This window comes from Schistocerca serialis, chromosome 1, assembly GCF_023864345.2.
Source record: "Schistocerca serialis cubense isolate TAMUIC-IGC-003099 chromosome 1, iqSchSeri2.2, whole genome shotgun sequence".
Lineage (NCBI taxonomy): Eukaryota > Metazoa > Arthropoda > Insecta > Orthoptera > Acrididae > Schistocerca > Schistocerca serialis.
Genome location: NC_064638.1, coordinates 481,014,834 through 481,028,639, shown reverse-complemented (window position 1 = coordinate 481,028,639; position 13,806 = coordinate 481,014,834).

The window sequence follows — 13,806 nt, the reverse complement described above, 5'->3', positions numbered from 1 at the left end:
GCAGAGGTGGGTCAAGTACTCTGACCCTAAAAATGTAAATAATGCAGCCTGAACTGACCTGACGCGGAGCAGACTTTGATTGATTACATTTACTATGGTTTCACTACATAGGTGCAGCTGAGAGCAAGTGGTGATTGAGATCTGTAATCCATGACAAGGCCAGAGCAACAGTACGTTACCCTGTTAGCTTCGTACGGCGATGTAACTGGCAGCTGGCGAGATGGGTGCGGCGGAGGTGAGGCGTGAGGCGGCACCTCTGAAGCGATCGCGGCCACGAGAGAAATGCAAAAATCTCACGGTCTAGTGATCAGGCAGACAGATCGCAATTTACTCTCTACCAGAGCACTGAAATCACGGTAGAGTTCAGTGTGTGACACACCCATTTGCTGGTCGCACCAAGGACCAATTTGGCTCATTTGTACGACAGAGTGCACAAGGATACCAAACGTCAAGACTGGTAAACCAGAAATGAATAAGTGTGCCCTCGGCAAACGAGTAGTCCGAGACGTTTGAAGTCACACTGTCGGTACAGTAAGTACTTCACCACAGGCTCCCCAGTCTAAACTACTCGTAAGTGAAGTCAGTCTCAGGACAGATCCCAAGTACCAACGACACATGCCAGAGCGTCGACCAGAAGTCTCCTTATCAGACCAAAGTCGAGCACCCGAGTGCTTCGCACATCTTACGAAAAAAATATAATAAAAATAAAAATAAAACGTTTTGCCGCAAATTGCGCACCGTCTTGAGCCAATCATAGGGCTCTAGAGGCGCTGAATCTCCCCTCCCACATGACAGCACAAACTCCTGTCAACAGGGCAAGAGTTACAAAAACTGCATCTCTGGAAAAAAAGGAAACCAATTACCGGCTTTTTAAAGTTTTCGCAGTGGGGGAAGATGTTTTTCTCCAAAGTTGAGTCGCTTACCATGCCAACAAGCGAATAGATACAATCTTAAAGATTTATATCAAAATCGCCTGTGCCTTGGAGAACGTTAGAAAAGAAATCAGCTAAATTTCGATTACGCGATAAGTAAAACAAATCTGAGGGCTGTAAATTCAACTAAATACTTAGGTGTGTGTGTGTTTGAGGTTTACGGGCGCTAAACAGCGGGGTCATCAGCGCCCATAAATACTTAGGGATTACAATTACAAATAACCTAAATTGGAACGATCACATAGCTAATATTGTGGATAGAGCAAACCAAAGACTGCGATTCATTGGCAGAAAGCTTAGAAGGTGCAACAGGTCTACCAAAGAGACTGCTTACAGTACGCTTGTCCGCCCTATTCTGCAGTATTGCTGTCCGGTGTGGGATCCACATCAGATGGGACTCACGGATGAGATCGAAAAAGTACAAAGAAGGGCAGCTCGTTTTGTATTATTGCGAAGTAGGGGAGATAGTGTCACAGACATGATATGTGAATTGGAGGGGCAATCATTAAAACAAAGTCGTTTTTCGTTGCGCTGGGTCTTCTCATGAAATTGCAGTCACCAGTGTTCTCCTCTGATCGAGAATACATTCTGTTGGCATCCACCTACATAGGGAGAAATGATCATCACGATAAAATAAGAGAAATCAGGGCTTGGACGGAAAAATTTAAGTGCTCGTTTTTCCCGCGTGCCGTTTGAGAGTGGAATGGTAGAGAGACAGCATGAAGGTGGTTCATTGAACTCTCTGCCAGGCACTTTATTGTGAATAGCAGAGTTCTCACGTAGATGTAGACGTAGATGTTACTCCTAGCTATGAGGTGTAATAAAGATTCTATCTCTAAACGTTTCTCAGACGCCGGAGTTTTTATACAGCCAAGGTGGCCAAAGAAAGTGGGTCACAGGCCTATCTGCAGCATCGGCGAACACAAAAAGTTGTGAATTTTTATTATGCATGGCTCTGTTTTACGACTTCACTGTGTAGATTCGTCCCTTCAGTCTATCGTCCCCAGCCCAGCCTTCAGCTGGTGCCAATGCAGGTATTGCGGCATTATTCTGGTGGAGACCTGTCTTGAGGAGGGGCTGCTTTGTCTGCCCTGTATGGCTGTGGACCTGTCCGGCAAGATTTACTGAGGGATGGGCTCACCGCCAGTTGTTTTCAACTCCAAACATGCCGTTTCTATGAGCTAAGGACCATAAAAATACCTCACGCTTCTTGTGCCCTACCAGGCTCCATCAATGTCTGCTCAGTCCGTTAACTTTCTAGAGTCTTGCTCAAAGTGTGTCAAGTCGTAATAAAATCTTTAGTAGTTTTCCGAATACAAAAAATAGGTGAGAAAGTAACTTTCCCTCTCTCAAGCATCATGCTTTTAAGCCTTGTACATGAACTCCTAGGACGAATTAATAAATGTATCGAAATTGAAGGTCTTCATTTTGAGCATTTCTTGTGGATTAAATTAATGGTGAGAGACAAAGGCCCACTGAAATCAAGCATCCCAACTGTGAGACACAAGAGTGGGAAACTTTTATATCCACGTGGTTGCACCTGGATCACGCTAAATGTAGTTTATCAACCACACATTTAAATATCTAAACGCAAAAGCGTTGACGTACAATAAAATTTGCAAAAACCAAATCAAATTTTTAACAAAAATATCAGTTATTTAGAACAAAAGAATTCACACTTTTACCTCAAATGTAACTGGAACATCCTTTTACAATCGTTTCGGAAGACATTTGACCAATTTCATTTTGTTCCCATCTCATTTTCTGCGCCGCTTATCCATAGTGCACTTCCTCAAACTCGTCCAGAAGGACTGAGCAGTGAGACTGCTATAAATTTATTAATTATCTGTCGTTTGGATGTAAGCAATCTGTGCTCTGTATCAGAAATTCTATATGCTATGTACACTCCTGGAAATGGAAAAAAGAACACATTGACACCGGTGTGTCAGACCCACCATACTTGCTCCGGACACTGCGAGAGGGCTGTACAAGCAATGATCACACGCACGGCACAGCGGACACACCAGGAACCGCGGTGTTGGCCGTCGAATGGCGCTAGCTGCGCAGCATTTGTGCACCGCCGCCGTCAGTGTCAGCCAGTTTGCCGTGGCATACGGAGCTCCATCGCAGTCTTTAACACTGGTAGCATGCCGCGACAGCGTGGACGTGAACCGTATGTGCAGTTGACGGACTTTGAGCGAGGGCGTATAGTGGGCATGCGGGAGGCCGGGTGGACGTACCGCCGAATTGCTCAACACGTGGGGCGTGAGGTCTCCACAGTACATCGATGTTGTCGCCAGTGGTCGGCGGAAGGTGCACGTGCCCGTCGACCTGGGACCGGACCGCAGCGACGCACGGATGCACGCCAAGACCGTAGGATCCTACGCAGTGCCGTAGGGGACCGCACCGCCACTTCCCAGCAAATTAGGGACACTGTTGCTCCTGGGGTATCGGCGAGGACCATTCGCAACCGTCTCCATGAAGCTGGGCTACGGTCCCGCACACCGTTAGGCCGTCTTCCGCTCACGCTCCAACATCGTGCAGCCCGCCTCCAGTGGTGTCGCGACAGGCGTGAATGGAGGGACGAATGGAGACGTGTCGTCTTCAGCGATGAGAGTCGCTTCTGCCTTGGTGCCAATGATGGTCGTATGCGTGTTTGGCGCCGTGCAGGTGAGCGCCACAATCAGGACTGCATACGACCGAGGCACACAGGGCCAACACCCGGCATCATGGTGTGGGGAGCGATCTCCTACACTGGCCGTACACCACTGGTGATCGTCGAGGGGACACTGAATAGTGGACGGTACATCCAAACCGTCATCGAACACATCGTTCTACCATTCCTAGACCGGCAAGGGAACTTGCTGTTCCAACAGGACAATGCACGTCCGCATGTATCCCGTGCCACCCAACGTGCTCTAGAAGGTGTAAGTCAACTACCCTGGCCAGCAAGATCTCCGGATCTGTCCCCCATTGAGCATGTTTGGGACCGGATGAAGCGTCGTCTCACGCGGTCTGCACGTCCACCACGAATGCTGGTCCAACTGAGGCGCCAGGTGGAAATGGCATGGCAAGCCGTTCCACAGGACTACATCCAGCATCTCTACGATCGTCTCCATGGGAGAATAGCAGCCTGCATTGCTGCGAAAGGTGGATATACACTGTACTAGTGCCGACATTGTGCATGCTCTGTTGCCTGTGTCTATGTGCCTGTGGTTCTGTCAGTGTGATCATGTGATGTATCTGACCCCAGGAATGTGTCAATAAGGTTTCCCCTCCCTGGGACAATGAATTCACGGTGTTCTTATTTCAATTTCCAGGAGTGTATTTACACTGATAACCTTGTAACCTCCTATGCCATCTTGTTTCTTCCTTTATCTTGCCTTTTGTGTGAAAGAATAAATGAGTATCCGTGTAGGTGGATGTACTCCTTTTAGCTGGGCAAAGAGGTCTATCCATATTGACCATGTCATGTTTGTCTGTTACGGTGGTGGCGGAAACGACGCCCCTGGTATTTCTGTTTTATTTGGGTTGTTCTCTGGGTTGCTGTCGCCAGAGAGGCACTCTGCTGCTGGCTGCTGGTGAGATCGGTTCAGTCTCTGCTGTTGGCTGTTGGTGAGTTCGGTTCATAGTTCTTAAGTGCACTCCTGCTGCTTTAAAGTCGTTGTGAATGAGTAACTTCATCAGCTCAACTGAAGCACTTTATCTCCTTTTCTAGGAGATTCCTTTGGAACATTGCAGTGTGGAACGTTCTCCAACGCGTGATAATTAGACCAAATTAGGCGATCCATATCTCGTGCGAGTGTGAGAATAAGTGTGTCTTCATGTGCGTGTGTTTCTTTATTTTCTAATATACGTGTCTTTTCCTGCCTCAGTCTTATGTGTGAATATATTTACCAATTTCCGCTTGTCGCCTATTTTCACGTGTTCCTCGTTCAGTGAGCCCTCAGCTCAGCTCGAATCTCTATGTGCCTCTCTGTGATGCTACTTAGATTAAAGGATCAACGTCCAACGTGCTATTTGAGAAACTGTATTGTCATAATTTTGTGGGATTTTAGTAATCTCGTTTGTGGGGACCACGTATTGGATGAACCAGTGGGGCCTTCAGTTTTCCTAATTCAGCTGATATGTTCTCAGTTCCTTTACGATTTAATCGTTCATAGTCACGTATTCTTATCTGTGTGATTTTGTGATTTAAACCTATTGCGACGAGGTGTTCCTCAGTGAGTTATTCATTCACCCACCTGTTCTTTCCCTTTCATCATCTATATTGCATACGCCATTTCCCGTATTTTATATAGGGTGGGGCAAATAAAAGTAGCCCAGAGAACAGAGTTCCAAGGTCCAAATAAACACAGCAGAATAAGAGAAATACAGTATCAACTTGACTGTAGAACATGTTGAAAGTGACGGCCATTCATGTGTTGGCACTTTTCGGCCCTGATCGGCAAGTTGCTGAAAGCGGATCGAAGCTGGACTGCAGGAGTTGCAGCGCTCTCATCTGAAATGTTTTCCTGCAGTTCTATGAGTGTTTTCGCGATACACGTATGACTTAAGGGCTCCCCACACAAAGTAATCACACACTGACAGATCATGTGACCTGGATGGCCAGTTAGCGCCATGACCAGACTGACCTCTTCTAACAAGTTAATCAGGGATGAAGATTGTGTAAATGTGCTCCAGGGTTTGGCCGGCTGTATGGGCAGTTGACTCAGCCCGTTCGGGAGTAACGGTAGGTCTCTTCCTCCCCCGTTAATGCTGCCCCAAATGGAGCCAAAATGTTGTCAATGTTACGCACTGAAGTCAGCGTCTGACGAAACAATAATGCGGCATGCAGACGCTACACTCGGAACCAGAACCGTCTGATCATAAAATGGTGTTCCATGGAAGTTATGCTGATTCTCCGCTGCCAAGAACATGTGATTCTGTGAGCTGACATAACCACTCAGGTGAAACCAGGCTGCATAAGAGTTAAACATCACATGTGTATGTAATCCATTCATTACCTAAGTGAACAGCCAGTTACAAAACTGCAGGCGCTGAGCGGCATCTGCTGGTTTTAATGCATGAATAACAGACGCTCACCGAGGTAGGTGGCGCAATGGTTAGCACACTGGACTCGCATTCTGGAGGACGACGGTTCAATCCCGCGTCCGGCCATCCTGATTTAGGTTTTCCGTGCTTTCCCTAAATCCCTCCAGGCAAATGCCGGGATGGTTCCTTTGAAAGGGCACGACCGACTTCCTTCCCTGTCCTTCCCTCATCCGACGAGACCGATGACCCCGCTGTTTGGTCTCTTCTCCCAAACAATCCAATCCAATCCAACACTCCGGCCGGAGCGGTTCTAGGCGCTACAGTCTGGAACCGTGCGACCGCCACGTCGCAGGTTCGAATTCTGCCTCGGGCATGGATGTGTGTTATGTCCTTAGGTTAGTTAGGTATAAGTAGTTCTAAGTTTTAGGGGACTGATGACCTTAGAAGTTAAATCCCATAGCGCTCAGAGCGATTTGAACCATTTTGAACCAATCCAACAGACGCTCGGTAGAATGCATGGGCAAGTCGAAGTGGAGTATTCGTCCGCATGATCGACATGATACACCGGTGTCTTACGACAGGCGTCAGTTTCATTTTGGAGGACTCTGAAGCGTTTCCATGTGAGCTGCAACCGCATTTTCTGGTGTGCGACATTTCGGAATGTTGTTCACTTGTTCAAACTAGATCCTGTCTGACGCCATTTTCGGACTAAACGTTGAATTACACTTTTTTCTGGCACTTTGATACCATTAAACTTCTCAGCAAACAACTGACCATACTGCTTCCACCACTTTGTTGTCACGTAACTATCCACAATGAACACTTGCTCTCCACTGTGAGTCCATCGTCCGCTTTGCACTGTTACACTCACACTGACACAACCCACACAGCGTTCTGATCTGGTGCGGATCACATGGCGGGCGTACACATGGTGTGCGCGTCGCGGGGTGTAGTTGTATGAAAACACTCACGTCTGATCCTCTCGTCCGGGTCATTTATATTTGCTCCACCCTGTACTTGCTTCAGTTGTTCAGGCGGTATAAATCTACTTGTCGCAATTGCATTCTTATGGTGGCGGTTAATATCTCCACTCCTTTCATTCCGCATATGATTAATTACGATGAACAAAGTTATGTTAATTTAAAGTGTTCAATTGAGTTATTTAACCTTAAGCACCAGCCGGCGTTTGGGTTCTGTCGTCTTATTTATCCTATGTCAATTTAAGAAAAATTGGTCTCATTGAAAGTTGAAGCCTTGTGTCCTGCTGCATTCTTTGTACTGCAAGAGGCATCCACCTTTATTGCAGAATATAGTGGGCCAAATGCTGCTGTTTCCTCAGAATATTTCAGTGTATTTTTACGAGTTGCAAAATGTGGCACAGTGATAGTTGTGACACATCATTTGAGGGGTAGCTTTCATCACTGTGGCGCGTAGCACACACATTATTAGTTAACTACTTATGTTATCGTGTGATTAGATGATTTGATTTTGCTTATGGTGATTAAAATTATACTGGGTATTTTATTGTGTCATTGTATAAAATATTCCATTATAAACTTAAAACCAACATTTCGACCATATTACAACGGGCTTTCTTGGTGACGCATTACATTGTCCTGCTGATAGGTACCATAGTGGCGACTGTAGAGAGAAAAGAAACTGCATGTGGTTGTGGACAAGACGAATGCTTCTGTTGGTCCACTGTGCCTTGAAGAATGACGAGCCACAGAATACTTCGAAAACGTTCCCAGTCCAAAACGCTCCCTCCTGCAGCCTGAACCCCTCCGGCGATTGCTACAGGGTGCCCGCTTTCAAACATTTCGCTCTGTTACACGCCAACCACCATCTGTCGGACGTGATTCATCTGAAAAAGAGACCCATCGCCACTCGGTGAACGTCCAATTACAGTCTTCGTCGCCGATAAACAGCAGACAGTATCAGTGACGATACAGGTGCCTGTTGCGGAGTCTCATACGCAGCGACGTTCGCTAAACGGTCGTTGACGAGACAGTTGGTTCGTCTGGACGCTCAGTTGCTCATCAGTTGAATACTGTATATCCTTGTCCCACAGTAGTTGCCTTGGCAGTAGTTTTGGATAACACCATTCTGCTATGCGTAGTATTCTGTAACCACGGCGGCACGCGTGCGATTTACAAACCGAGCCATTTCGGAAATGTTTCAACTTTGGCCCAAAAGCCAATGATTGTTCCCTTTTGGACGTCAGAAAAATCGCATCTTTTACGCATTTCGACAATGACACCTGAGTTTTATGCATCACTTCCCCCTCCCCGCTCCATCCCTCCCCCTACCCCCCTCCCTCCAGCCGGAATGCATTGTATACCCCTGCTAGTGCTGCCAATTGCCGTCTGCATGTTGATGTCGAACTTAGCCAGTGGTCACCTTAATGCGATTGTACAATAGGCAAAATTGAGAGAGACACCTCATGGGAGTCAGTATACACCAAATGGTTGCTGACCCGGCGTAGCAGAAGCGCGAATGGAGCATCCCTCAGAACAGCTGCAGATAGAGAGAGCGGTCCGTGTTCCTGAGTGCCCTTTGCAGGCGAAATCCGGAGGTGGAGCAGGCGCCCTCTCCCCAGGGGTGAATGGCGGGGTGAGCGACGCGCTCGGCAGCCCGCTGGTTGCCTGCGGTGACGCTCGGCCGCTCAAAGCCTCGCCGCGCCACACCACTGAATGTCGTTACCGCCGCAGCGCGCGCGTCCGGCTGTCCGTTTGAAGTGACTGCCCGCTCGCTGCCCACACCGCGAACAAAGACCGGAGGGGACAACTGGGGGCGGCGTCTCTTCTTACCCACACCCAAAGCGCAATCGGGCAAGATTAAGCTGTCTGTATCCAGCGGCGCTGAGGGTTTTCGTACCAGTTACCAACATCTACATCCACACGACTACTCTGCAATTCACACTTAAGTATTTGGCAGAGAATTTATACAACCCCTCCTCCTCCTTCAATTTCTCGACCCAGCCAAACTCGAATAGGACGACCACGTTGTTCTTCCCGTGCGAGCTCTCATTATCCTTATTTTATTACGATGGTTATTTCTCGCTATGTAGGCGAATATGGAAACAAAATACCTTCTCATTCAGAGGAGAAAGACAGTGAGTGAAATTCACCACAACTCACTTATCACATCCGCGACACCCCTTCCGCTATTTCGCGATTATATAAAACGATCTCCCCTTCTTTGAACGTTTTTAATATCATTCCTCAGTACATAACACGCAGCAATACTCCAGAAGAGAAGCCTCTTTGGAACAATTGTTGCGTCTTAAAATTGTTCTGCAAAAATACGGCCTTTGGTTCCAGTTTATGCTGTTTCTAATTGTAATCCACAGGTATTTATTTGAGTCGACAGCATTCAACTTCGTGTGATTCAACCTGTAATCGTAATTTAAGGAATTTTTCTAGTACTCATGTGGAGGAGTCCTCACTTGTTATTGTTTAGCGTCAACTGCCACTTTTTGTATCGTGCACATATCTTGTCTAAATCAGTTTGCAATTCTTTTTGACCTTCTCATGACTTTGCGCTGAACTAACGCTATCTTCCACAAATAATCTACGAGGGCTACTTACACTGACTCTTCTATACTGTAGCTTATAGAAGTTAAGAACGGCACAGGGCCATAACACATCCTTTCGCAACCCCTGCACTTTAGTTTCACTAGATCACTTACCGTCGGTAATTACAAACGGTAAACTTCATATTAACTCCGTAAAAGTTCGTACCATGTAATTTCCTCAGCTTTGGATAGAGTTAATTCAGTCATTTAATTTATGTTGCCATCCATTTGTTAACAGCTTAGCTTGAATCATTTTTTTCGCATTTCCACCTCACAAACTCTTCTAAAACTCTTTTATTGTTCTACATATTCTAAGTTCTTCTTGGTATGAATGAATCCTTTACTTGCTCGTACAGTTCTTGCTTCATTTGTTATTGATTTCGGCACTACAGTGCTCCATTTTTAACACAGTGAACACATCCTTTCACATACTTACGCCTAAATCTATTACATCAGTCTATCTAGATACTACACTAACAATCCAGAAATAAGTTGTATTATAGACACTAAGCCTTAAGTTTCGCCTTTTGTCAAGCTTTTACCACTTTGTGCATCATATGCTACATATGAAAAATGTAATTGTTTTAGTTTACTGGAATTAATGTATGATAACTTTTAAGACTAGGTACAGATAGTTTAATTTGCTAAATTCATGTATAGATGTCACAAAAATTGGATTTACTGTATTCAGGGCCCTATAGCGCAGAGTACAGAGCAAATAAAGCGATGTCTTTAAATACAAATGAAGGATCCATTCATAATCAAAAATATGGCAAGAACTGACTTTGCCCTGTCTGTCAGGAGACGGATGTACGAAGACATTAAAGTCTTTACCTGAATCTATAATTTCTCTTTTTTATTCCTCCCTAAAGTCAACAACTACTGCTGGCGCGAAAGACGTGCCACTAACGCATGCTTTCTTTCGGCTGGAGACTTTATAACACCACTGTAGGTATTGTATAACTTAGTAATACCGATTTATGCAAAAATGTGACCGTGGACATCGGACTACCCAACGCAGTGCTATAACTCAATTTGAAGTATATACACTCCTGGAAATGGAAAAAAGAACACATTGACACTGGTGTGTCAGACCCACCATACTTGCTCCGGACACTGCGAGAGGGCTGTACAAGCAATGATCACACGCACGGCACAGCGGACACACCAGGAACCGCGGTGTTGGCCGTCGAATGGCGCTAGCTGCGCAGCATTTGTGCACCACCGCCGTCAGTGTCAGCCAGTTTGCCGTGGCATACGGAGCTCCATCGCAGTCTTAAACACTGGTAGCATGCCGCGACAGCGTGGACGTGAACCGTATGTGCAGTTGACAGACTTTGAGCGAGGGCGTATAGTGGGCATGCGGGAGGCCGGGTGGACGTACCGCCGAATTGCTCAACACGTGGGGCGTGAGGTCTCCACAGTATATCGATGTTGTCGCCAGTGGTCGGCGGAAGGTGCACGTGCCCGTCGACCGGGGACCGGACCGCAGCGACGCACGGATGCACGCCAAGACCGTAGGATCCTACGCAGTGCCGTAGGGGACCGCACCGCCACTTCCTAGCAAATTAGGGACGCTGTTGCTCCTGGGGTATCGGCGAGGACCATTCGCAACCGTCTCCATGAAGCTGGGCTACGGTCCCGCACACCGTTAGGCCGTCTTCCGCTCACGCCCCAACATCGTGCAGCCCGCCTCCAGTGGTGTCGCGACAGGCGTGAATGGAGGGACGAATGGAGACGTGTCGTCTTCAGCGATGAGAGTCGCTTCTGCCTTGGTGCCACAATCAGGACTGCATACGACCGAGGCACACAGGGCCAACACCCGGCATCATGGTGTGGGGAGCGATCTCCTACACTGGCCGTACACCACTGGTGATCGTCGAGGGGACACTGAATAGTGCACGGTACATCCAAACCATCACCGAACCCATCGTTCTACCATTCCTAGACCGGCAAGGGAACTTGCTGTTCCAACAGGACAATGCACGTCCGCATGTATCCCGTGCCACCCAACGTGCTCTAGAAGGTGTAAGTCAACTACCCTGGCCAGCAAGATCTCCGGATCTGTCCCCCATTGAGCATGTTTGGGACTGGATGAAGCGTCGTCTAAAGCGGTCTGCACGTCCAGCACGAACGCTGGTCCAACTGAGGCGCCAGGTGGAAATGGCATGGCAAGCCGTTCCACAGGACTACATCCAGCATCTCTACGATTGTCTCCATGGGAGAATAGCAGCCTGCATTGCTGCGAAAGGTGGATATACACTGTACTAGTGCCGACATTGTGCATGCTCTGTTGCCTGTGTCTATGTGCCTGTGGTTCTGTCAGTGTGATCATGTGATGTATCTGACCCCAGGAATGTGTCAATAAAGTTTCCCCTTCCTGGGACAATGAATTCACGGTGTTCTTATTTCAATTTCCAGGAGTGTAGGAGCGTACTGTTTATCGCACATGCACTGATAATTTTGAAATCAGTATTAAAAAGAAACTTCGGTAGCATTGAAACTTTGGCGAAAGTCCCCACATGATATTGCTTACGTCGCTTTGGATTGCACAGTAACTTACAGTCATAGTGTAAGGACTGTTTTATACAGAAAATTGGACGTCACGCGGAAAAGTAAAGCTTCAGTAGCACCTGAATAATAGTGGGCAGCATATCCGCCAAACAGGTTGCAATACAGGAGACTGTTAGTAGAACCTTAGCTTGTGAGTGGAGTGCAGTCTTTGAGAGAGAGAGAGAGAGAGAGAGAGAGAGAGAGAGAGAGAGAGAGAGGAGGACTCTAACTGAATCTTGTGAGGGAATAAGATCTGTTTACACCACGCTGTGTGAAAGCAATAATTTCTTTCATTCATGAAGAGATTTTTTTGAAAGATTTCATCATGCCTTCATGCCTTCAGCTGTCATTCTCTTTATTTCAAGTACAACAGTACAATTTCGGCCTTAGGCCATTTTCAAGAATTTGCAACAATTGCTCGAAAGTAATATGCTCCTAAAATAGCGTAAAACATCTCGGATTTGTTTTGTGCCCATAACATGGAATCATAGGAGCAATAACATAGATGGCATAATTTACTGCTAATAATTCATCCATAAAATACTTGAAAATTGCCTATGACCTAAATTGTACAATCGTACTTGAAATAAAAGGAATGACAGCTGGAGGCATCATGAAATCTTTCAAAAAATTAATCGCAGCTGCAGACCCCACCGCAATGAAAATTATGGAGAGATATTTTGTAAATTCATTCAGAACACTTCAAAAGGTACTGCAACAGTGCACTCGCTGAGACATGCAAGCATAGTGACTGATTTGGTCAGGGATTTAGAACTGCAGATTTCTATGACAACGTAACAATGTGTGATTTACTGACCTTTCTTCAAAGGTGGATAGCGTATGTGTTTGTAACAAAGTGACAGAATCTGTTCAGGTTTCTCCACTATTAATGAAAAGTGAATTTTTTATATTTGAAGTGTTAAACGTTTATATGTAAAGTTTTGTCAGTACAGTTACCGTGTTGTTTTTCCATCAATCAGCATTCGTCTCTTAATTTCAAGTTTCACATATATATAATTTTGGTTAGACCCTATTTGAGTTTCTCAGTAACGGAACTTTAATTGACAATAATCATTGCGGTAATGAGATTTATTAACACAGAAATTGTGTGGATGACTCTATAGTTTGAAGCATGCACTGCACATCACGTTACTAATAGTCCGAATATTTATTTTTTAACTAGCATAGAAGCAGCCGCCACAGTGGTATGGAGATAGTAGCAGCATAGCATCTATTCATTGTGCAAACAGGTAGGCCATTTACAATTTACATGTGATACAATAAACATTTCACCAGTGACGTGCTTTTCAGACAGGGTATTTTTGGTAGATATTTATATTTACAATTTTTCTTGCAGTCAGGTTGCTTGTATTATTGCCAGCAGGAGAGTTTTCTTAAATTTAACAGAACAGACTGTACTCTCACCATGAGCGTTGCAGTACACAGTTTAATGTTGTATTTCTCATTAACTTTTGTATTGCTGATCATTTTTCAAGAATTAGAAGATTACTTACGAAGTTAAGTACGAGCTCAACTGTTTCTCTAATCATGAGTTCAAATTTGCATTCCTACACAGATAAAATACCAGTAAATATAACTTATATTATCACACAACAAAAACTAATTAGGCACTTTCAATGTTCACATAACAATCACTCACACTCTTGCACAAACAACTAAATTAATAATTATGTATTAAGCAAGATAATT